At 42.9% G+C, this 25,342-nt stretch overlaps 1 pseudogene; it reads left to right on the forward strand.

The window, feature by feature from the left end:
* Positions 1–11,611, forward strand: part of LOC112813627 (parafibromin pseudogene) — a 38,258-nt pseudogene extending 26,647 nt beyond the window's left edge.
* Positions 11,612–25,342: the final 13,731 nt, after the last annotated feature.

A 25,342-nucleotide genomic window follows, 5' to 3' on the forward strand; every position in this document is an offset into this window, starting at 1 on the left:
GTCTGCTTCTCCCTCTGACCCTCTCATGCTCTCTCTCTTTCTCTCTCATTCTCTCTCTCTCAAATAAATAAATAAAATCTTTAATAAAAAAAAGAGTCCTATCCAATGATATCTGAAACCAGCTCCTACGGTCTCGTGATAGAAAATTATTAAATTATCGGGAATTTTGCAAGCCAGCTGTGACATAGGGCAATAATTAAAAATTACATTCAACTTAAAATTAAATAAATTATATGAAAAGCAAAGATGATAAGCACTCAAACCTTTCCACTTCCTAATTATTTCATAACATTTTACTACTATCTCTGCTTTTGAGTAATGTTATGTCGTAGCTCTATGAGAGAAATACTCTAGAAGGGGGTGCTTCTGATGCTGCACTCGATGACAACAAGCTGGTCGCTTGAAAATCTGCTACACTGATCAACATTTCCCAGGACATTCCCTGGCCCTCACTGTAACATACGGTCTCCAAGAGTGGGACTGCTCTTTATGTCAGAGCTGACGTTAGAGGCAAAATAGAATCCCATTGGAAAATAGATGCCAGAAACCTAGAAATGTAGAAAAGAGGTACCCAAGCCAACATTTCTCTGATATTGCTGTCGATAATTTTTTTAATATTTAGCCATGCATTTATTGGCATTTATTGAGCTTTTTCTACCGTCACGCCAGGCTTTCTGAATATGATGAAGTAGATAATGTGGTACCTTCCCTTAGGGAGCCCATGGCCTAAAATGCCACCAGAGGAGTATCCAGATGATTAAAATAGAGATTGGTATGGGAGGGAAACACAAGGTGCTTGGAAGTACGGCATAGGGCAACCCGGTAAGGCAGGTGTGGGATTAACACCATAAACCAAGCAACACTTGGTGCTGGCTAGAGTAGGCTCTTGGGGAATCTTCCAGGAAGAGAGCCTTAAAGTGGGTGCTACCCTTTAACTCTTCCCATGGCTCTGCGAAGCATGAGTGGTACTCTGAGAGAGGCCTGTGTGCAGCGCAGCCGGGGGAAGTTGGGAGGCGCAGATGGCACCTAGCAACAGCGTAACAATGGGATTAGAAGGTTTTCCGGGTCTGAGGAATGACCTTGTGAGAAGAGCAGGCTGGTAATGGTTTGCCCATTCCAGGCGATAGCATTGCTTTCCTTCCCACCTGTAGCTGGGTGCAGCTTGGCTACCTGAGAACATCTGTTTCTTCTCATTCACCTGGACGGAGGGGGTTTGAGGGCAGATGGAGGGAATTTTTAGAAAAAGGAGGCCTGATCTGAATTTTGAAGGGTGTGAGGATGGAAGAAGGGACCAGACAAAAAGCCACATCAGGGGACAACCACCCTGACATCATGGTTAATTCGCATCTGAAGGGGGACTATTTCTGGGATAGTTTGAAATAAACCTGGAAGGTAAAAAGAGAGAAGCAGTGAGAGCGTAGGAAAGGAATGAGAAGCACTGCCTTTTAGTTGCTGATAAGATCTTCAGCTGGTCCCTGAGATTGGGCCAGGAGCTCTGAAATAATGATTAAATTCTCATCCAATTCCTGGACAAATACTTCTAATATCAGGCAACTGAGGAGTAAATTGAAATGACATTATTAGAAGTAAGTGTCTACATATAATAATTTTCAGTCTCTTTGCCTGAAAGAAGAGATTTCATCATCTGTATTCATTGCTTTTGAAACTGCTAAACTGAATCCTATATTTCTTCATGTTAAATTGAAGCCTGTAGTTATCAAAATGCTGACAAGTTGAGTTATTGGTTATTCTCAGGGTCCATGCAAAGACTGTACCATTAATAACATTCAGTGTGTACACTGATAGAAAAGAATTATTTAGAGCTACCAATGTGTTATTACAACTTATCCTATATGCCCTAAAAGAAGTCATTTCTGACTTAAGGGAGAAAAAAGGATATTTGCAGGGGGCTGACAAATGATAAAATACCACTGCCAATAAAAGAGGGGGAAATGTAGCAACACAATTCTACAATAACTCAGTTAGAATCTGCTACTCTTTTTTTTTTTAAAGATTTTATTTATTTATTTGACAGAGAGAGAGATAGTGAGAGAGACAACACAGCAGGGGGAGTGGGAGAGGGAGAAGCAGGCTTCCCGGCGAGCAGGGAGCCCGATGAGGGACTCGATCCCAGGACCCTGGGACCATGACCTGAGCTGAAGGCAGACGCTTAACGACTGAGCCACCCAGGCGCCCCTCTGTCTTTTTTTTTTTTTCAGCAAAGTTTACCATGCTCATGTCACAAGAAATAAGGGGTGAAACCAGAAAAGAACTCATATGAAGAAACATGTTGCAAATGCTGATTTATCATGTGAGCTTAAAAATCCCTGTCAAGAAAAAAAAATCGTCCACCTATTTCCTTTATTTCATACTAAAAATGTCTCAGACTACCAGGTTATGTATACAAGACTGTGTCATGTGCCCTTAAGGGAAAAAAAGTGTTTTAAAAAATTCTAATTTAAAATATAAATGGAGTGGCTGAGGGTTAAATATGGGATTACTACTATGCGATATAGGAGGCTTTATTTGACAAATAAGAACTTCAATCTTCCTTTTTGGATGTGGTTTCCTACCTAAGTAGTTCTCAAACTTTTGTATATATCAATCCATGAACTATATCGAGAGGTTCAATATGGACCATTCTGAACACATCCCTTTAGACGTGATGTTACACAGACTGCATTTATAACTATATATATATATAATAACTATATTCCACAGCCCCACAGCACAGAAACACACACGCACGATTCAAGAATGAATTAGGGAAATAATGGCACCATTAATACCACTTATCCACGCAGGTGATTTCTACTGCATAGCTCCTACGTCCCAAGTACTGTGCTAGGCAGTGCAGTAGACACAGAAAAAGTACCTAATTCCTGTCCTCAGGAAGGTATCTTCTAGAAAATGGAGAGAGGCCTAAAAAAGGCAAATCACAACATAATAAGGCAAACAATTTTGTCAAAAAGGCATGGAGGATAGTGCTGCAGAATTACCCAGAATGGAGGAATTCACTTTGCTTAGACCCAGGGAAGGCTCCACAGAGAAACTGACACTTAAAGTAATAGGATTTTGCCAGGCAAGGTAAGAGAAAATGTCTGAAATTAATAAATTTCAATTAACTCTAGAAACTAAACACTACAGGAACGTGATCAAAAGATTTCCCGAATACCAGTACATAGACCACATGAAAGACCTTTCTGAACTATGAGCCAATTTCTGAGGTCTCAGGTTGTTTCTTGCCACAGCAGAGCCTGTCTCCCATCCAAGTACTAACCAGGCCCGACCCTGCTTAGCTTCCGAGATCAGACGAGATCGGGCGCGTTCAGGGTGGTATGGCCGTAGACAGCAGAGCCTGTCTTATCCTTTCTAATACAATTGTGTGATTGTCCTGTTGAGGTCAGAGGGTCAGATCAGGGTACATGAAGGTGGGGATTCAGTTTCCTTGAAAGGAGCAGATACTCTCAGAATGATCAGGCCTGAGATAAGAAATAAGGATTTTGTAAGCAAGTTGGGAAAGAGAACATTTTCCTTCCCATTGGGGCCATTGGTCTAAGGCAGGGAGATTCCACTAGCATTTCTGATGCTGGGAGTGGTGTAAGGGGTGGTGAGTGTGACAGGCATAGAAGCTTCCAGCTCGTCAGGAGAGATGGGGAGAGCCAGGAGCTCCTGTGACAGGCTCAAGCCTGGTCAGCAATGTAAGTTGTTCTTGGGTATCTCCCTTATTTTCCTCAAATCCTCAATAAAGCCTTGCTTAGAGGTACAGCTTGGTTTCAGCTGGGCTGTGGGCAAGCAGGGACAGCTCTGCCTTGTTTCCATCACACCAGTAAAGGAGAGGGCAGTGTCCCTATGCCTGGAGGGTACAGGTAAAAAACCACCTGGCCCAGCTGAGGGCCAGAGACTAGGGAGTAGGAAGAAAATATCACAAGCAGTGCAGTAATTGATTTGATATAATTCTTTCCTGTCTGAAGCACAAGCAAAACTAAGGTGCTAAGCACTAAAAATAGCCTCTGTCACTGGCCTACCTTCCTGATTGCAGTGAGTTGCAAGCTTCAATTTCATGGTGCAAATGGAAATTTTCCACGAGGCTTACTCAGTAGGAAACATGTCATTCTGTCTTCCTTGTTATTGGCTCCTGTGTTCTAACAACATTATGCTGCAGTAACAAATAAGAATCTCAGTGACACAAAATAAGAAAGGTTTGTTCCTTGTTTATCTCTGTGCTTGATGAAAGTCAGCTGTAGCCTCTGCTCAAAGTCATGCTCCTTCTAGGACTCAGGCTGAGGGGGCAGCCATCTTCTGAAACGTGGCCAGTCCAGTGGCCGAGGGAAACAGGGCCCGGCCAAGCGAGCACCGGGCTTAAAGCTTCCACCTGGAAATGATAGCTGTCGTTTCCGTTTTCCGCTTACCCAACGTGAGTTCCATAAGCAGGGAAAGGCAGCGGCCTTAGAACGGGTGCGGAGCCGGATGGTTCCTACACACCCCACACCTTTCCCAAGAAATCCCTTCAGTCCCTTGCTGAAGAGTATGTTGTTTTAATTGAGCAAACAATAATCGCATTCTAAATGTACTGAATAGGCTGTTATCTTTCCTGACAAGAAAAATTGTGTTAGGAGGGCTTGGTCATAGGTAGAGAAGATGAAAAAAGAGACAAACGAGTAAGTGGAGAGGCGATGATGAGTGATGTGTAAGAAGAAGAGAGAGAAATAAGAGAAATGAAGGAGGGAAGGAGCATCATCGAGACAGGGAGCGTCCCCCACTCTTGCCCTAAATGGCTTTGTTACAACTTTCTACTTCTCCAATTCTCCACTGCTGTTCACTTCTTGAGGTCCCAACTAGTTAATTGAACAAAGGAAGACCCCTAAGAGGAAGGAAGCAGAAAGGAAGACCAGGAGGATGTGGGCAAATCAAAGACATAGGAGTCTGGGCTACTAAAGAAGGATCAACTGGAGGGGAAAAGAGCCAGAAACAGTAAGGAGCTAAAGCAAATGGCGGCCACCCAGGTAGAGTCTAAAATTCAAAAACCACTCTAGCTGGGAGAAATGCTGCACCAGATGAAATGATAGTTTGTTATCACAGCCCTTGAAATGTCAGATTTTCCCCTGGCTGCATTCTGCCTGATAATGTTTGCAAAGCTCACACTCTTGAGATCATATATGTGACCCAGGGAAGAAGACTGCCAGTTGAGAAGTGATTATCTCAGAATAAATACACTGGGCCCTTTGTGTCAGGACTGGAGGGGTGGCCTGCTCTGAAACAGGGCCTGGCTGGTCAAGCTCCTGGGTCCAGCCTTTTCCACCCATCTTTAAACACACGCTGTCGGGGCACCTGGGTGGCTCAGTCGGTTGGGCGACTGCCTTCGGCTTGGGTCATGATCCTGGAGTCCCAGGGTCGGGTCCCACGTCGGGCTCCCTGCTCAGTGGGGAGTCTGCTTCTCCCTCTGACCCTCTTCCCTCTCATGCTCTCTCTCTCATTCTCTCTCTCTCAAATAAATAAAATCTTTAAAAAAAAAATAAACACATGCTGTCTTACCACTTCCACACAGCCCATGGCTTTGAGCCTACTTGGTAAAGGTGGTATGACCCATGAGAATTGTTTTGGGGGTTGTTTTTTTTTTTATATATATTTTAAATTTTTTGCAGCACCGCAAACCTGGTGCTAAAAATATCATTTAAATGTAACCAGGGCTGCTTTCAGTAGCACTTTGCTAGTGGAGACTATCAGACTATCAGGCATCTCTATTAAATGTCAGACTGTTTTTTCTCATAAGAACCATGAAATTGTTTAATTGAAATCCACTGTGAGAGAGCTTCTGCATCCTCAAAGAGCTGATGTGTAATGCCTGGGAGTTGCAAGCCACTCCCCAACGTGCTATTAGACCTTGAAATGGCGGTGGTTTCTGCTCATATTATAGCCCACCCCTATTTATCATTTTTTCATGACCTAATTGCGGAACTGTTTTTTAAAAAATTTACATGAAGTAGAAATCGTTTTCTAAAGAGAATCCACTCACTCTTTGTTACTAAGCAAGAAACCTTTGAATACGGCAAGTGGCTTAAATTCCCTTTCAGCCTTCTGTTGAGTATCTCCTCTTTTTCTGAAATTAATACTTCCCTTTTCTTCCTCTATCTACAAATATATCATTTCCTCAGAAGCTGTCATATTTTACATAGAGCAGCTACAAGCCTAATCAACGCCTCCATGTGAAAAAAAAAAAAGGTGGGGAGGGGTGTTCATTCATAGATACAAAGGACAGATTGGTGGTTGCCAGAAATGGGGGACTGGGAGATGAAATGGATGAAGGGAGTCAAAGGTACAGATTTCTTAGTTATAAAATAAGTCATGCAGATGGTATATACAGCATGATGACTATGGTTAATAATATTGTATTACAGGGGAGCCTAGGTGGCTCAGTCAGTTAAGTGTCTGCCTTCGGCTCAGGTCATGATCTCAGGGTCCTGGGATCGAGCCCCATGTTGGGCTCCCTGCTCAGTGGGGAGCCTGCTTCTCCTTCTCCCTCTGCCACTCTGCCTGCTTGTACCCTCTCTCTCTCTCTCTCTCTGTCAAATAAATAAAATCTTTAAAAAAATAATATTGTATATTTGAAAGTTGCTAAGAGAGTAGGTCTTCGAAGTTCTTATCACAAGAAAAAATAATTTTCGCAACTATGTATAGTGACAGATGTTAACTAGACTTATGGGGTGATCATTTCACAATATATATAAATATCCTATCATTACCCCTGAAACCAGTATAAAGTTTTATGTCAATCATACCTCAGTTTAAAAAAGGGGCTCAGCCCAGTGGGCGCCCAGCATGGCAAGCCCCAGTGTCTGAGAGAAGCAAAGGGAATTCCTTCCTCCAGTAAGTCTTGGTGAGCAGAGTAAGGGCTTCGTGTCAATCGGCACATGCCCTTTGGGTGGGCACCTTCGTGAAGCACACAAACCACACAGCTGTACATGTCAACTTTTGCAGGTTCATACGTGGTAAGACTGGTCCAGAGGTGGCTTTTTATTATAAGCCTGGCCAATCAGAGCCCTTCTGTGGATTTTGTTCCAACTAGACCCAAGAAAGTCAGACTCTCTGTTGATGAAAGTCAAAAGATGAATTGCATGAGCTATCAGTGACTGAGATTTCTACTCTTTGAAAAAAAAAAAGCCATTGGTAGTGACAAAGAGTGATGCCAGCCTGCACACAGAAGTAAGAGCAAGAGATGGTAAGCATTCCGTTGGCACCGAAGTTCCTGGTTCCAGAAGTGCCTGAGACCAGCGGCATCCCTACCCCTCTCGTGGGTGCGTGGTTTGGTTGTTCAGCCCTCCCTTGGATTTGATGAGTCAACAGACATCCTTTTATCCTTTTTGCTTTAGCTTCTTTGAGTTAGGTTTGCATCTTGGCAACTTGAAGGTCATGAAAAAATGCAATGGCACTACAGCAAGCAGCCATATGTCATGGAAGCCATTGCTTCCAGAGGTGGTTCCATCTTGTGGAGATCACCTCCCTGAGTGGCTCCAGCAAAGGGGAGGTAACTGTGACCTAGACACAGAGATGTGTGTGCTTGTTAAATGATTAAGAAGTGACAGTTCCTTATTTCCATGTATGCACTTCTGTAAGTCTCTAGACCTCAGTTTTCACATCTGTAAAATGGGAATTTTAATATTTTCTATTTCATAGATTTGTTGAAAAGATTAAAGGAAACAATGCATGTATTTGGGATAGTACCCGGCACATCATGCTCAATAAATGTTTGAGGTGATTATTATTCTTTTATTATTTCCAGTGTGCTACTGGTGCTTGACATAGGACAAGTACTGCAAGAGCAGTATTGCAAGAATTGCAGTGGATATAAAAATCTCACTTAAGCCCTAACTCCATAGCTGATATTCTTTGACCTTAGGTAAGATATTTTTTTGAACCTCAATTTTCTCATCTGTAAATGGGAAAAATAATATTTTTGCAGGTTAATTGAAAGACAACATGAAATAGCGTGTATGAGCAAGTTTTATAAACTCTAAAACTTTACCCAACTGTAAAAGATAAAAGATTAGAAAGATGAATTTAAGTTTGCTTCTTTTCAAAGATGCTTAGATATCAATACTTTACTAACTAAAAACGAAGTGAAAACTTGAATATTCATCTATTGGATACAATAGGTAGTATATGTCCTAAAAATAGAGATTTTTTTTTTCTCCACTGGAATCAATAAAACTCTTTTAATTTGATTTGAAAAAAATGCATCCTTTAAACATTCTTGCTTTTCTTGAATTAGCACAAATGCAAAAATCTTGCCTTCCCTTCATGAGAGACTGTCTGAGAATTTTGAGAATACCCTAAGCTCAGCCTGGGAAAAGAGCAATTTTAAAATTAAAAATCAAATTTTGGCATGATGTTTAAAACATTAGCCTGCATACAACAAAAGAAGCCTCAAATCAAACCATCTGTTTTCTTTGCATGCTAGTATTTGATAAATGGAGATTTTAAAAATAAAACTGAATACAATCATCTCTGGACTGTTTCAGTGAAAGAGTAGCCTGAACAACAACAACAACAACAAATCTATTGCTTTTTCTAGCAAGTTTGAAGATATTATTGAAGAAGATATTCAGCAGAATAAATTCAAGTTAAAGAATAAAAATGTGAGACAAATTTTGAGAATAGACAAGTTGAACATAGCGCTACAACATCCCATTTCCTTTAATTTAGAACATCACCATCTGTTCTCTGCCACACCGCCCTCCCCTCTTGGAATCTGGAGGCTTCAAGATCAATGTCTTCTTTAATTTTTCTATGGCCGGACCTTAAGTAAAATTTTCCACAAATGTCATGTGAGATGGAGAATGCATTTTTTCCAAGTTGCCTTCCAGAAAAGCACAATGAGAAGTTCCTCCAGAGGGCATGAAGCTCTGGCCTCACCACACCTGTGGCTGTTAGACCCTGCTCTGGTCATTGGCAAGGGGGAGGTTACTAAGTTCATATAACCCCTTGAAAGAGGTTTTTTTTAAAAACAAAAAACAGGGCGCCTGGGTGGCTCAGATGGTTAAGCGTCTGCCTTCGGCTCAGGTCATGATCCCAGGGTCCTGGGATCGAGTCCCGCATCGGGCTCCCTGCTCAGTGCAGGGCCTGCTTCTCCCTCTCCCTCTGCCATTCCCCCTGCTGTGCTCTTCTCTCTAACTCTCTGTCAAATAAATAAATAAAACCTTTAAAAAAAGAAAAAAGACTTAAAAAAAAATAAAATAAAAAAAAAATAAAAACAAAAAACAAAAAACAAAAAAACCCAAAGAGCTAAAGTAATACTATTAGGGTTACCAGAGAGCAGTTTTCAAAGCTGCAAATATTTCCTGAACTTCTCCAACCCCATTCTTCCCTAGCCAAGTAAATGCAGCCTGACTGCTCAAGCCGTCTGAGATGTTGCCTGTAAGATTTTTCTTGAAATGTTGACAATTCTTCCGGGTTTTTTTGCCACAAACCTTTATAAAAAATGAAGACTATTTTGATCAGAAAGATGGATGGAACTAGAGGTGTTATGTTAAGTAAAATAATTCAATCAGAGAAAGAAAAGTATATGATCTCTCTCATATGTGGAATTTAGGAAACAAAACAGAGGGTCATAGGGCAAAAGAGGAAAAAATAGAACAAGACGAAATCAGAGCGGGAGACAAACCGTAGGAGACTCTTAAGCATAGGAAACAAATTGAGGGTTGCTGGAGGGGAGGGGGTTGAGGATGGGGTAACTGGGTGATGGACATTAAAGAGGGCACATGATATAATGAGCCCTGGGTATTATATAAGACTGATGAATCACTGAACTCTACCTCTGAAACTAATAATACATTATATGTTAATTAATTGAATTTAAATAAATAAATAAAGAGAGAAAAGCAGGTTTAGGTGGGTGTGGGCAGGTAGTCAAGAGACCAATTTTAGACACAGTGTGAAATTATAAGAAAATCCCTCTTGATGGGGGTGTTTATTATAGATCTGCACGTTGGACCGTGCTTCGATCAAAAAAAGACCTTAAGATGGGAAAGGCCTGGTTAAGATTATCTCATATACCCTTATAAGGCCTTATAGTATGGGGTCTTCAGAGACTTGGGGGGGGGGCGCACTGTCCCTATTGTTATCAGAGATGGCACTGAGGTGGGTGACACATGTCCCAGCATTCGGCAACAGTACAGTACCCAGGAAAAGGAGATTGTGTGAAGGAAAACAAAGTGATTGTCAAGCATTCTAATAACCCCAGAATGTCAAGACCAGGTACATAGGTTGGGGAGACCAGAAAGGAAACCCACTCAGAGAACACCCCACATTGGATTCGATCTTATTTGTACTTACTAATGTGTATTTTTCTCATCCTACTGTTGGTGTCCTGCTGTAGCTCCTGAAAACATGGCTATGATTAGAATCCCTGACTGAGAAGATGTACTTGGAGGACTCCTGGTGCAACATTACCTTCGGCAAGTAAGACAGAAGGGCACCCCCAGAAACAGGTCTTCAGGGACCTGCTCAAGTTAAAATGAGGTGAAGTTTTAGGAGGAACAAAGAAACCATGAATTGAAGATGGAGAATTTGTGGACCTTGATAAAGAGAGATCGGCTGCTGGTTTGGAGGGGACCAAAGGAAGGATTGTACAAACGGAACAGATTAGTCTTTGTCTGAAGCCATGGCAGTGGGAAAAATTGCTGCAATCAAAGTTAAGGTTAAGAAAAGATGTGCAGCAAGCCTGACCTAGATGACGATATAAGCGCCCTGAAACCGAGGTTTGGGGGGGATGTTGAGGTAACTCTGACCCAAATATCATCAGCAGAGTTGGGGTGAGGATCGGAAATACAGTAAACTATTTTACAAGAATATTTTTGCAATTCTTCAATTTGTAAAGACCAGAGAAGAATGGAATGTACCTGGATTGTGACTGGCCCCAAATACAGCACCTGGGGATCCCATGTTATATACCCAATATCCTGTCCCAGCTGCCTAAAACAGATATGATCAAGAAACATTCAAAGGAGAAGAAGAAATGGACGTCTTCAAAACTGGCATGATGGTACCTACCAGGGTAAGCCACTAAATTCTGTAACAGAGGATGATGCATCTGCCCATAAGACTCAGACTCCTGAACACAGCCAGCTCTGAGACCAGTTTCTCAAGCCAGGTTTCCACCAAACCAGACAAAAGGATCTTCAACCCCAATCATCATAAGTTAGGCAGCTACCACCTCTTTAATAACCAGGCTCAGAGCAAAAGACCTTCTCCAGGTTCTGAAATTTGTCCCATCAGGTGAGAAGCAGAAACAAGGCTGCCAATGAGAAAAACCAAACTATGATTCAGAGTAGAAAGGAGCAGAGATAGCCAGAAGGCCCTACAGTTCGTCTCTGGGCTCCTTATGGAGTAGTAGACCAGCCCCATGAGTGCATGCCTCAAGAGATCAACCCCATCTGTGCATGCCCTGGAAGAGGACCAGGTTGTAGCAGTTTCTGCAGAGGGTCCTGTCTGGCGGTTCAAAGACCGGCCATGGCTTTTGCCTGATGGATCACCAGTTGATGTATTTGCTAAATTTGAAGACTTTTGTCTCAAATATGATGAAGTTTGTCTAGATCTAAATGTTCAGAAATAGGACTGAACAGAATAAGAAATCAGTCCTCACAGAATTCCTTTGGACAAATCAGTTTCCTTAGAGTTCTGAGAAACATTCATAGTTATGTGGTAAAACAGACATCCCACTTGAGATTCTGAATTTCCTCCTGTTTCTGGAGTTTGGATTAAGAAACATGGATATACCTTGCCCTAAAGGCTGAGACTCAAGCTTTAAAGAATTTACCAAAACTTACAAACGAAGGTCCCAAATTGATCTTTAACAAAACCTTGCTTAATGCCTTGAGGAGAACCCTGATTCATATACTTACGTTCTGTGGCTTTTATCTTTTCCAGATGTCTCCTCCTAACTCCCTGACTTTCTTCTCTACATCTTCATCTGCCCAGAAGCTCCTCCCCTCCCTCGCACTCCCCTGTTCAGGGAGTGGCATAGAGTAGAAACTCCTCCCACGCTTCCAACTCTGGAATGCTCCTGCTAATTGAGGTGCAGTTTGAAAAACAAGATTATTGTTTGTTATTCTTATTGTGAGTTTTGTAATTACGACGATTGCTGTTTAGCATACTTTGGGCTTGCCATTGGTCGGAAACCTCACCTCTGAATGATCTGTGCCTAATCACAGAATGGAGGGGCACTGTCGTAAATGTCACCCCACTCTACTGCTCTGATATATGCCCTCATTAAGGTCGAGGAGAAGAAATTTAAATATCAGGGTTGTGCTCCTGTGCAATCATGCCCTTTGTGTTGATCGCCTAATGAAAATGTATGGCCTGTAACTGTGAAGAGATAAGTTTGCATGGGGACATGAGCTTCCACGGCTGTGCTCACACCATTCCCAGGGAAGGCTTCCACCACGCTTGCTCTTACAGTGCATCTGAAGATTCTGCTAATTGCAGAAAGCACGGTAGGACTGAAGAGAGGCTGGGCACGATAGTTCTGCAATTTTATTACCAAGTGATATACATAAAATTTAGATGTTGGTAAGCATCAAGAGAAAGCTGAAAGTTGAAATGTGGAGACCAAAGGAAAGGGAAGATGAAATCTTGGAAACTTCGCTTTCTCTGTTCAGGTAGATTATACCTATACTATTTTCCTGGGGTCCTACAAATGCCATGTTTAATAGCAATTATAGAAAAACAAACAGGGAGCATAAATATTAGCACAGAAAAACCACACAGCGGTAAACCATTACCCCCTTAAAAAGAAGCAGTGACGCGCAGCGCCTGTTTGAGATGGGTGAGAATTATGTCATCTACAGAATCTAATTCATCGTTGTGAGAAGAAATGAAAATTCCCAACAAGCCACGGCAACTGGTCTTGGCAGTGTGACTGGGGACATCACTCCTGGCAAACGTGGCCTTGTGGTGGTTTAAAGAGGTTGACATCACTTGCTAGAAACTCCTTATTTCTTTTAAAATTAACCATGAGAGTGGGAAGGGAAAAAAGCACCCCCCCGCCCCCCCACTTCGCTACTCTACAGAGAACTCTGAGCTCCAAAGCACACGGAGAGCTATCCAGGCATGGCACCTTCTCAGCCAGCGCTCCCCTGACTTTGTAAACTGGCGTGTCCCCCGCGCGATGTCCAGCCCCTCCCTCTGCCCGGCTGTGCCCGCAGAGCCAGGGCCCGCCTGGACGGCTGACGGTCAGCAGCCCGCGTGGGCAGGCTACGTCTGCGACTTGCCAGCTGTGGGCGCTTGGGCAGGTCCCGAATTTCTCTCTGCCTGGGTTTCCTCTTCTGAAAAAGAGAAATGGTAATAGTGCTGACTTGAGAGGAATGTTGGGAAGATTAAATGAGTTACTACGTAAAGTTCTGGGGACGGAACGTGGCACATAGTCACTGTATGTTTGTGAAATAAAACGGGTAAGTAAAATGAGTTTGCTTTTTTTATTACGCCCCCTGCTAGAACATAAGCCCAGTGAGGAGAGGCCTGGCTTACCTCAGAGCTAAGGACAAGGCCCTGCCTGCACACAGTAGACTCTCAGTAAAGGCTTTGCTGAAGGGGTAGCACCCTGAGCTTCCTCTCTGTGATTTCACTCCTTTCTTTCACCTTATTCGGGTGATCTGGCTTATGTGTTTCATTCAAGACTCATAGAACTGTTTCATGCCAACAAGTTCTCTGGGAATCTGATCCTGTTAATACAGGCATTAGTTTATTAAGATCTTATAACGTAAGGCCTAGAGTTTCTCCTGGTCCAAATATATGGTCCAGAAATACTACTCAGCATATAGTTTAACTACGAGATAATGAAATGTTGTTTAAATCAGGTCTCTAGGCTGAGTCATGAGGCGTGAAGACCGTAGGGAATGGGGATAAGGTAGGTTAGCAGGCGGGACCAGGAAACAACCTGACCATCGCGCATACTTTGAAAGGGATAGCCCACCTTCCCAACTGTGGAATCAGAGTCCAGCCAAGCTGGAAGCTTTGTCCAAGGCTGGTGAACAGACAGCTATAGAACATTCTGCAAACAGAGATAATAGTTATGGTCAGATGGAGGTCCTCTTTCAGCAAAATGGAGGGGCAGGACGAGCCATCTGAATTGAAGCAGGTCCTTAGACAGCAGCTGAGCCACAGAAGCAGGGCCCAGCTCCAAGACAGAGGATCCTGGGTGAGCATTCACACGCTGTCCAACCCAGACATGTGGCCTGCATTTTAGAACTGACTCCTGGCCCAGCAGGAAATGGGAGGACTAATCAGAGGCCAGAGCCTAGGCCCAGCGGGTTGTACTGGTTACTCTGAATAGTCTCTGTGAAGTGTTGGTCGTGGGCTTTTCTCATGCCTCATCTGCACTGTATTTTCTCCTTTCTATCTTCTCTTTTCTCTTTCAGAAATTCTTATTATTTAAATTTATCTCCTAGTTTAATCCTCCATTTCTGAGAGTTTCTTTTCTGTTTTTCTATTAGAACTCTTTAGGGATTTACTTTGTTTTGTTTTTATTTCATTTCACTTCCTGATCTAGTTCCTTAAATTTATCCCCTAAGCAAATTTATTGACTTTTTCCATTTCAATTTTCCTGAATTTTAACTTACAAGAGCCCCCCAGCTCTTGTTTCATGGCCATAATGTATTCTCTTATCTCTCCCCGAGGAATTCAATTATAAGATGTTTGGGCATGTTTGTTTCTTCCCTTCTCTGTACAGTTTCTGAATCCTTGGAATTCCTTTTAGTTTTTACTTTTTTGTCTGTTTTTCATGTTAGCAAGTTCCCCCTCAACATCTACCCATCCTTGACTGTTCTTACTCATCCGTATAAGAGCAAAGCCCCCTCCCGCCCCCCACCCCATAGCTGAGGGAAGCTGTGAGCAGTGCCAACCCTTGTTCCCTGGTGAACCTCATGGCCATTTATAGGCAGAGATAGCCATTTTGTCAAGTGACCCTCAAGTCTTGGTGTCTGTATAGTTGTTCTGCCCCAGTCTGTTTCTCCAGAGAGGAGTTTTCCACTTCCACAGTGGAAGAGGGTAAGCCTCATTTCCAGGGTTCTGGGGGGAAAGTTCAGCCTGGGGTTGAAGAGGGGGCTCACCCCTAGATGTGTGGGCTTTCACTGAACCCTCCTGCTTCTAGCCTCTAGTCTCACCTCACCCACCTCCCCCAACCCAGAGTTCTTGAGTCAGTCCCTTCTTTAGGAACTTCAGAAAGTTAGTGAAGTCTTCCCAACAAATTCCAGAATTCCCAGTGAATAACTTCCTCAGCAGGATCACCTTTAAAAGGTTGCAAATCAGCCTGGGTGGCTCAGTTGGTTAAGCGACTGCCTTCGGCTCAGGTCATGATCCTGGAGTCCTGGGATCAAGTCCCACATCGAGCTCCCTGCTCAGCGGGGAGTCTGCTTCTCCCTCTGACCCTCCCCCCTCTCATGTACTCTCTCTCTCTCATTCTCGTTCTCTCAAGTAAATAAATGAATCTTAAAAAAAAAAAAAGAATATGTTCCCATATATCCCCTTTGAGGACCTTGAAGAAAAGGGCTACAAAGTTACAAAGGGCTTGGTTGCAGAGCTGGGTCATGCAGGATGGCATTTCCTACTCGTATGCTCATGAAGCACTTTACAGGGCAGGACAGAGTGGGGCTGGGAGGGAAGGGGGGCCCAGGGACTCCGTGTGAGCTTTTGTCCTGAGCCACTAGGGACAGGCTGTTTTGGTAAGTTACCTTCGCCAGTAAAATGGGGGGCTGAAGATGGGATCTTGGGTCCCTACCAGCTCAAACATCATGTATTCCATTCCACATCATGTATTCCATTTTTTTTTTATTATTCAGACATTCAGGCAATGTTGACTTCATTAGTGTTGACAGAAAAGAAGCATAAAAATGCAAAACATTGTTGTCTTAACCTGAACATACCTGCATTACCTATTATTGACCAGTTTGTGTTGCCAAAAGACTTAGTCCTTGACATTAAAATGGAGCACTTAAAAATATTGCTAAAAAGCAAATGTCTACACACTGGTCTTTGCAGCAAATAAGGGTATTTATACTTTTAAAATATTTTAAGTCCATAATTGGATTAATATACACACCTTCTTATGTATAAGGAGTTGAGATCATATAAACACTGTGCAGTCCAAAAACCCTACTGAGACTAAAACTAAATAGGCTTATGATAAGAAATACAGATACCGCATGTATTTACAAATATCATAGACACACAAATTTGGTCCAATACTGTAAAGAAAAAAAGTGGTTTCACATTATAATGGCCAAAACATCCATCTACCTTGCTCAAGGCAAACAAAAAATAAAAACTCAGTATGTAACTCCTGTCGTTTAAGACATCATGACAGTATACAAATAGACAGAATGAAAACTATTGACCAAATTATACAGCAAATGTCTTCTAGGCTTTTTTCCTTTTTTTCTTGTTTCCTTTTTTCCTTGTAGAAAGCTAGGATGAGTCATATACAGATGTCATAAATTCTACGGCAGGACATGAAGGAGAGAGGACATGAATATACGAACCACAAGTAACAGCCACTTCTCCCACCTGATGTGGTTTGGGCTGACAAATGAATATGCAGCCTTACCCATGCTCTGCTTCTGCTGTTATTTGAGGTTTCCTTTCAGGCATGAAAAAGCAATATCTGTAAAAATGTTTCTTTTAAGGCTTGTTAGGGTTGGAGTTTCACATTTCAAATCTGCATTATATATCTAAGAAATAAGAATGAGACAAGCCAGTTTGTGTGGCTGGGGATGAATTTAAATGTGTAATTATGTATATACCACTTACAAAGGGCAGCTGCAGAAAGCCTGTTAATATAGTGTGCCAGGGGTCTATGAGGTGTGTTGCTAATGTTTACCTTATACACACGTTTACACACACACACACGCACATATCTGTCCTTGCAATCTGTCCTTGCAAAAGTCTGAGAATGAGGGCAACACTACCTTTGTATGCAGGGAAATGTCCTTGTAGTCACTCTTATGAGATACTGGCAAATATTTCAGCAAAAGATAAAACTAGAAGCAGAATATATCATTCCTCTGAAAAACCTATGTCCTTCAACAAGCTTAAGCCATTTCCCCCATCCTACCTTGGAAGGAGAGCTCTTTCAGTTCGAAAGGCTTTTATCTGCAATTTGTAGGAAACCAGCTCCAGCATGACTCCCTGACACCCTTACAGGTCTCCACAGGGGGGCCACTGAGGCAAGGCCCAGCTGCAGTGTGACTTGTCTTGGGGATTGCCCTGTCCCCCTCACAGGGGCTCAGCAGAGGGGCAGTTTGGTGAGGAGCTGTCATAGAGCTGTTTCCCACCCACTGCCCTATGTTGTGGGAGGTGGCCACAAGGCAATTTCTCGTCTGTTTCCCTGATTCTTACGAGATGGACTTCGCACCTGTCCCAGTCCTTTGAAAAGAGCTGGGGACGCTAAAAGTGCTTGGCTGGAGTCCACAGTGGGCTCCTCGGCAACAGAGTGGCCCATGGCTTGTGTTGCCCATCATCTGGCCTTTTTGGTCTGGGGTAGTCCTGTGGGACAAGGGATGCAGGGAGCTGGTGCCATGCTGCTCTTGTTTATGCTATCTGTTTAATAGATGTCTAAATCCATTTGGGCTTATGGTCTCCTTACTGGCTGAATCAACAGAAGTGTGGCAAGCCAACGTAACGTGTTTTAAGTGGCCACACTGCCCCTAAGGGACTGACTGTTTGAAGGAAAGCCTGACCAACAGTAGCTTAAGAAAAGGAGAACGTTTATTTTCCTCTGCTGGACATAGGGATCTTCTGTGTTAAGTCAGCAACATGTCAGTGCAAAAATTCTTCAGTCTTCTTGGCCAAAAGATGGCTGCTGGGGTTCTAGGCATCACCTCTGCATTCAAGGCAGGATGAAGCAGTGAAGGCAGGCAGCAACTATCTGCCTGGTTTTCTTAGGAAAGCAAAGCTTTCTCAAAACCCGCCCCCTTTCCCTCTGTGCATTATTGGCCCTAACAGGGTCATAGCTCCCTGAGCTTAAGGGAGGTGAGATATCCAGTTTTGAAAGAAAGGCACTAGATTGGCACAGTTGGTCTGGAGTAGACCAGACTAGTCACAGTACACCCCTGGGCTGTCTCCCTGCCTCTCTGCACTGGACAGGAGTTTTACTGGTGAGACACAAGAGGAGGACAGTTTAAGTGGACAACAACTGTGTATGCCACTTAACTAATGTCGCGAGTCCTAGCTTCCCAGCTCCCAAAGATCAGTCAGTAGCCGACTCCATTCTCTCCTTGCTTGCATATCAGTTGTATCTCATACCTGAACTGATGAATGAAGAGATGACTGGTGGTATTAGGAAAACAATTTCCAGTTCTGCAGACACTGTAAGACTAACCTAAAAGAAAAAAACTATTAGAATTGTCACCATTAAGGATGGTAGATTCACCAGCTTCTGAACTCCTTTTCTATTCTTTATTCTAGAGGTGAAATACCAGACTTAACATCAAATGCTTAGAAGAGAATGACATTAGGTGGACATCGAGAGCCTGAAGCTACCACAAACTTACCTTGGCAGAAAATCAACTATAATAAATTTTCTTCAAGTAAGAGTATTCTATCCCCTCTTATTTCAGTAAGAGATAGTTGGAATTATTACCTGTATTTTGGCAAATTGGTGCCAGGAAAAGTCAACCTATCTGGTCTGGAGGGGAAAGAAGTTTTCAAATGCTAACACTGAACCTAATCCCTTAGGAGCTAGGCTGTGAGGATGAAACCCTTCCATTCTTTTTCACCAGTCAGACTTCTACAGATCTCTCAAGACACTGCTTAACAAGAACTTTCTTTATGAAATCTCTCACAGATTCCCCAAAGTTAGTCCAGCCATCTGTAATCTCACAGCCCTTTCTCATATCTCTAATTGAACTCTTCCCACTGACACACTGGAATTATGGGGAGCAGTTTTGTTCCAAACACTCACCACAAGTTGGGAAACACAGTAGTAAGTTCTCAGCATACTTTTATTGAGTAAAATTAAAACCTTGAATAATTAACAACCTACAACATTCAAGGCCTATCTATATCTTAATTTAAACTCATAAAAATAAAAAATGCATTCATGGTCTCCAAAAAGAGATTAGCACAATAAAACACAAATACAAACCAAGAAAAATATTTACAACTCCTAACATGTAAAAATGGCTTATTTTTCTAACATCAGAAACTCCTAAAAAATTGAGATTAAAAAAACAACCAGCCAAAAGATAAATGGACAAGAACATGGGCAGACAAATCACATAAAAAGAAGTATAAAGGAAACCTCAAACCAATGAAAAGACGCTCGACCTTACTCATAATTTTTAAAATGCTAATCAAAACTATGCTGAAATGCCATTCTCACTCATCATATTGGCAAACATCCAGAAGTTCAGCAATATCCTGTGCTAGTAAGGCCGTAGGGAAACAGGCATTTCTGGCAGAATACAAATGGCGCATTCCCTAGAAGGGCTGTGTGGTGGTAACTGTGCATCAGTACCAATGTTTCCACACTTCAACTCCACTCTTCTACTTCTGGAAACTTATCCTACAGGAGTTCCTGCATGGCTACAAAACAGCGTGTACAAGAGCTGTGTTGTGCCACTGACTATAAGAGCAGATGAAGAGAAGCAACCCATTCCCACAAACAGAGGGTTGGTGACATAAACTGTGGTACATCTCACAATGGAAAACAACAGGGCTGGAAAAGAGTGAGGCTACCTTGTCTGTTGTGCTTGAGGAAGGTATGCAGGACAGATGGTTCAGTAGAAAGGCGAAGCTCAGGACAGTGAACACAACGATGCCTGTGGTGTCATAAAGGGGAGGGTCAGTTTATTTTTATTTATAATTGCATAAGGTACTGAACGTGTATCTATACTTTGAGTGGAGGGAAGAGATCAGAGAACAGGGTGGGTAGAGCAGAGGCAGAACTTCTCACTGCATACCATTCCTCATTTTAATACCTGTAAATCGTTACCTCTTCCAAAAATTAAGTTAAATTTTTAAAATCCCACGTCTTGCACATAGTTTTTAGAGCCAGATTATATGCCTTTGTACTTCTGCCTCACCTCTTGCTACATCAGTGAATTGGGGAAGTTTCTTAACCTCTCTGAAGAAGATTTTGATGAGTTGATAAATGCAAAAGAATGAAGCCTAAAACAGAGTAAGTTCTGGCTGTTATTAATACTGCATTTAATAATGATAATGTTGAAAAAATAATAATAATAATGATAATGTTGAAGAACTCTTGGTATCTATTTAGTGAAAAGATTTCCAGAATCTTTCCAGTATTCCTGTGTGATAAATTTAAAATCTGTTTCTCTTTTTGAGGATAATAAAATGAATGCCAAGAGAAATAAAGTGATGAAATCCAAGCTAACACTGAGTCAGAGCCAGTACAAAATCAGGAGCTGACACTTGGGCACTGCCAGATCATTCCATGTCACACATACAGGGACACTACAAGACAAGAGCATTGATTGTATTCCTTTCTAGCAAATCAAAAAGAGAATATCACAAATCTGATTTTGAGGTCTTGGGAATGTGCAAACTGTTTCAAGATGTGCAAGACATCTGCAAAACACAGCCCCTGAAAGTAACTGCTACATTTCTGGATGAAATCAGTAGATGAAATCTTTCTACTCATTTTCTAGTTGCCCCGGAAATGGGGGTCACCATCAGGCTGGCAGTTTCTAGGAGAAACTTTAAATACAGGCAACGGGTTCAGCTGTAGGGTTTGCATTTACAGTCCCGATCATGCCCTCCTTATGACTGTTTATTTTTAAAAATAGAGAATTACTAATGCAGGAATGATACAATTAGCTGGGCAGTGTCAGTTCATTTCTCAACCCCTTTTGGATGGCTTAAGTTGTTTTTTTCTGTGGGAAATGAATATGTGCATGACATTTTGATATTTGGATGATCAGACATGTACACAGTAACACTGATTCAAAACAGTACAAGGAAACAGTTTCTGTGTTTTTCTTTCTAATCAAAAAAAAAAAAAGCCTAACACATTATGAAGAAATTGTGCCCCCTGCTGATTTAATTTGATATTAATGTCATCACCTTAAAAAAAAATTTTTTTTAAACCAGGGCTTCAGGAGAGTTCTGTGTCCTCAAGGTCAGTAATTTAAGTGTCCTCTCAGATATGAAGACAGCCTCTCCTAGTAATTAGGAACCCTTTGCTTGATATCGACTTTTTCTCCAAGATATTTTTCTTCTAAGAACCTTCTCAGTATTCCACGTACATTTGTCAACTCTGAATGGGAGAAACAAGCAAGACAAAAAGCTGAGCACAACCCCTTGAGATTACCTTCAGCTTTATTAGGATGCGAAGGACATTAGAACTCTGTTCCAACTATCAGGGGAAACAAAAATGCTCCTTGCGATTGATTGAGTTTATTCAGTCTGAGAATACTATTATTGCCTTGAATAGCAATCACAGTCTTACGTTCCAGGTGCCAGGAAGTCATTTTTTAACTGGATATGCGCCAACTCTTCAGATTCCAAATGCGTCCTCTATAAAGGGCTCCAGCCCTGAACAAAATTGTTAACTAGAAATGTAGCAACTGCAACTCAATCCCCCTCTTCTGGGATCCTATTTGTCTTGATGCCTTGGGTCCCTTCCTTGCCTACTGCTTCTCAACCCAAGCTTTTGTTTTATTTCTTTTTCTGGTCTGGTACTAATTTTGAACAAGTAGCCAAGCAATCTTTCAGGAAGTTTTCATTGACAGAGCTTCTGCTCTTCTCGTCTGCAATGAACTGAATGTTTGTGTCCTCCCAAAATCCGTACGATGAAGCCCTATCCCCCCTGTGAGGACGGTATTTGGAGGTGAGGCCTTTGGAAGGTTAATTAGGTTTAGATGAGGTCACGAGAAAGCAACCCGAATTATGTGACTGGCGCCCTTACGAGGACATGTAGAGAACAGAGCACGTTCCCTCTGCCATGTGAGAACACAGCAAGAAGGTGGCCTTCTGCAAATCAGGGAGATGGTCCTCACCAAGAACCCAACCATTCTGCCGACCTGATCTTGGACTTCCGGCCTCCTGAACTGTGAGAAATAAATGACTACTGTTAGGCTCCCCACTCTGTGGTATTTTGTTATTGCAACCTGCGCTAAGACATTGTCTCAAAGAAATATTTAGCTCTTTAGGAGAAATTCCTGAATGTAGAAAGGACTTCAGTAGCACATTTAGCCTTAGAGAAGACAATGGAGGGCGCCTGGTGCCTCAGATGGTTAAGCGTCTGCCTTCCGCTCAGGTCATGATCCCAGGGTCCTGGGATCCAATCCTGCATCGGGCTCCCTGCTCCTTGGGAGGCCTGCTTCTCCTCTGCTTCTCTCTCTCTCTCTCTCTCCCTCTCTCCCCGTCTGTCTCTCATGAATAAATAAATAAAATCTTAAAAAAAAAAGACTCTAAAAAAAATTCTTAAAAAAAAAAAAGACAATGGAGGAGGTGTGTGGAGTAGAAGGCCACTCCTCAGACCTCTCGTAGCCGAGGCCACAGGCGGCATCACTGCTCCTCTGCACGTGTGAAGTGAATTTTTCCAGTCGGAAGGATACAAAACTTTGTTCCAGATTCAAGTAACAGGTAGGCAGGAAAAATTCTCCCCCTCCCCCCCCATCCCTTAGAAGGACTTTGTCTACCCAGAGTCCCTTTGTTCTTTAATTAGGTTTGCCAAGATTTAGCAAAGAAGAGTACAGGGCTCTCAGTTACATCTCGATTTAAGATGCTGGAGTCCAGCATTTTCTCTGATTTCACTGTTTTCACGCTTTGTTTTCCAGGGCGTTCTAAATCCACCCAGAGCAACTACCAAGCCCAATGGGAACGGGCGCCCAGGTCAAGGGCCCGCCTCACGGCCGCCGCTGACTCAGGCGCTCATCTCCCTCTAGCGGCCTCCAGCGGCATCACACCCGCCGAGGAAGAGGGCGGCCGCCTGGCGCCTGGGCCTGGGAGAGACTCTGAGTCCACACCCTCAGGGGCGTTCTCGAAGCATAGGGAAGGGGCCTGAGGAGTTCAAAGTCGGCTAAACCTAGATCCATTCCACCCCCGACCCCCACCTCGGGGCCTTTGCGCAGGAAAGTGGCCCCGTTTCCATTAGCAGAAATGGTGTTTCTTTTGTTTCACTTAAAAGTACAATGGAAAAGTATCTCTAGAACAACCTAAGCTGATGGTTCATGTCTAACCCGGGGTTGCACTCCATCACTAAGGACTGACTGACAGCCGTTGTCATTCCATGCTGAAGAGAAATCTAAGCCCTTCTCCCCACTTGACCCCAGATGATTTTTCAGTATTCATTTAGACAGCAAGGTCCAGGAAGGTGGAGACACTTAGCTGTCTTCTGTGATGTGCCTGGCACCCAGTAAATATGTTTAAATGAATTGATGTTGAGATACATGGGGGGAGGGGCGGTGAATTAAAAACAAAGAAGAAACCTATTCTTATCCTCGGGTAATGATTACTTCATGAGGAGAGGAGGTGGTGGCTGAAGGCCTTACCCTCAGCAATGACTGTGGAATTGGGTCTTAGGATTCCACTTCCACTCAACATGGTAGACTGATGGCTGGAGTCAGGACCAGCACTGAGGGATCGATAAGTATGAGATGGCTTTACAGGACACGACTTATAGTGTAAGTGAAACACAGGTAATGTCTAAGCTTGTGGAATGGAGCCCGAGCATGGTTCTAGAATCCAGCAGTGACTCCCAGATTCCACTTTGAGTTCCTGGAAGGACAGTTCCTTCAACAGAGGGGTTCCACCATTGCTTGTTGAATGAATGAATGAATGAATGAATGAATGAATGAAAGAAACCGTATCACAACTGTTTCCTCACCAAAGTTTACCTGTCACGGAGCACACTCATTGGCATTAGTGGGATCAAGGCAAGGCAGGTAGAGTAGTGGCAGAACTTTGGTGTTAGGAGCCCTGCTGCTGTCAGTGGCCATACTAAGGAGTGATTGGGGCAAGGGGGGCCTTTAGTCTGTGTCAGTCTCCCTCAAGCCACCCAGAGAACAAAATCTAAGCAAAAGCAATCATCTCGCTTTGCATTTTCAAGACAAATCGCCCAGAAGTTGCACCTTTTAACCAGATTGTCTCTGGAAGCCCTGCTACACAGGTATGCTGGACCTCCATCCCCTAGTACCCAGCTTAGCCCTGATCTGTCATCTCACAGACTGGGTGGTAGAAATTTGCACGGGAAATTGAGCCATCGGGTACTCACCCTTTTAAAAAATTACTCATAAGGGAGGACATAATAATTACTGAGCATCTAATATGTGGCAGGCACTATCTCTTGTTACGTCCTGTGATCTTCATGGCATGTTAATCAGCACGGGCTGCTATAACAAAAACATCATAGACTGGTGGCCTCAACAAGAGACATTTATTTCTCATAGTGAAGAAGCTGGAAGTCCAAGATTGGAGTGTCAGCATGGTTGGGTTCTCCGTCACGGTCCTTTTTCTGGCTTGTAGTTGGCTGCTTTCTTGCCGTGTCCTCACATGGAGAAGAGAGAAAGAACTCTAGTCTCTTCATCCCTTTAAAGGACACCAGTCCCATCACGGGGGGGTGTCTGCTCTCATAACCTAATCCAAACCGAACTACTGTCCAGAGGCCCCATCGTCAAATACCATCCTATGGGGGTTAGGATTTTAAACATATGTTTGGCCGGGGGGGGGCGGGTTACACACAAACATTCAGTCCTTAGTACACAGTAACACAGTGAGGTTGTCATTACTGTTCACACCTCTACAGATGTAGAAATGGCAGGTTAAAGAAGGGAATGAACTTGGCCAGGGTCATGCACAGGGTGCCAAGGTACAAACCCACTTCTACCTGATCTCTCTCCAACTTACCACAATGGTACTTGAGTATACATGAGAAGGCCATTTGTATGCTAAGAAGGAGGATCAAACACTTAGGGAATGTATTTTGAAAGTCAAAAAGCAAGCAGCAAGGGAAAATGTGGAGGGAGGGTGGAGCCGTGAGTGGCTGGCAGCCAATGGGTCTGTCATTCCTCCACTGGAACTCAGCTCTGCCACCTGGGTCTCATCAGCTCATCCCTCTAGACCTAAGGTTCTTTAGATAACTAAGGACAGTACTGTGGTTTCGAAAATCTTTCTTAGTGTTTAAATTTCCAGGCTGAACCTCCTGAGTAGTCTGATCTAGTAAGGTCTAAAGAGGGGCCCAGGAATCTGCACTGATATGAAGCATGGCAGATTTGAAACTCAGAGGATCTGATGTTCTTTGATGTTTATTCCTCCTCTAAAATCTGTAAATCAATCATGGAGGCGACATTCTTAAGAGAATTTTCTAGTAGATTTTATTTTTTTTACA

Source organism: Callorhinus ursinus, unplaced genomic scaffold, assembly GCF_003265705.2.
Source record: "Callorhinus ursinus isolate GAN/ISIS: 27379988/994484 unplaced genomic scaffold, GSC_fseal_2.0 scaffold6, whole genome shotgun sequence".
In the NCBI taxonomy this organism is placed as follows: Eukaryota; Metazoa; Chordata; class Mammalia; order Carnivora; family Otariidae; genus Callorhinus; species Callorhinus ursinus.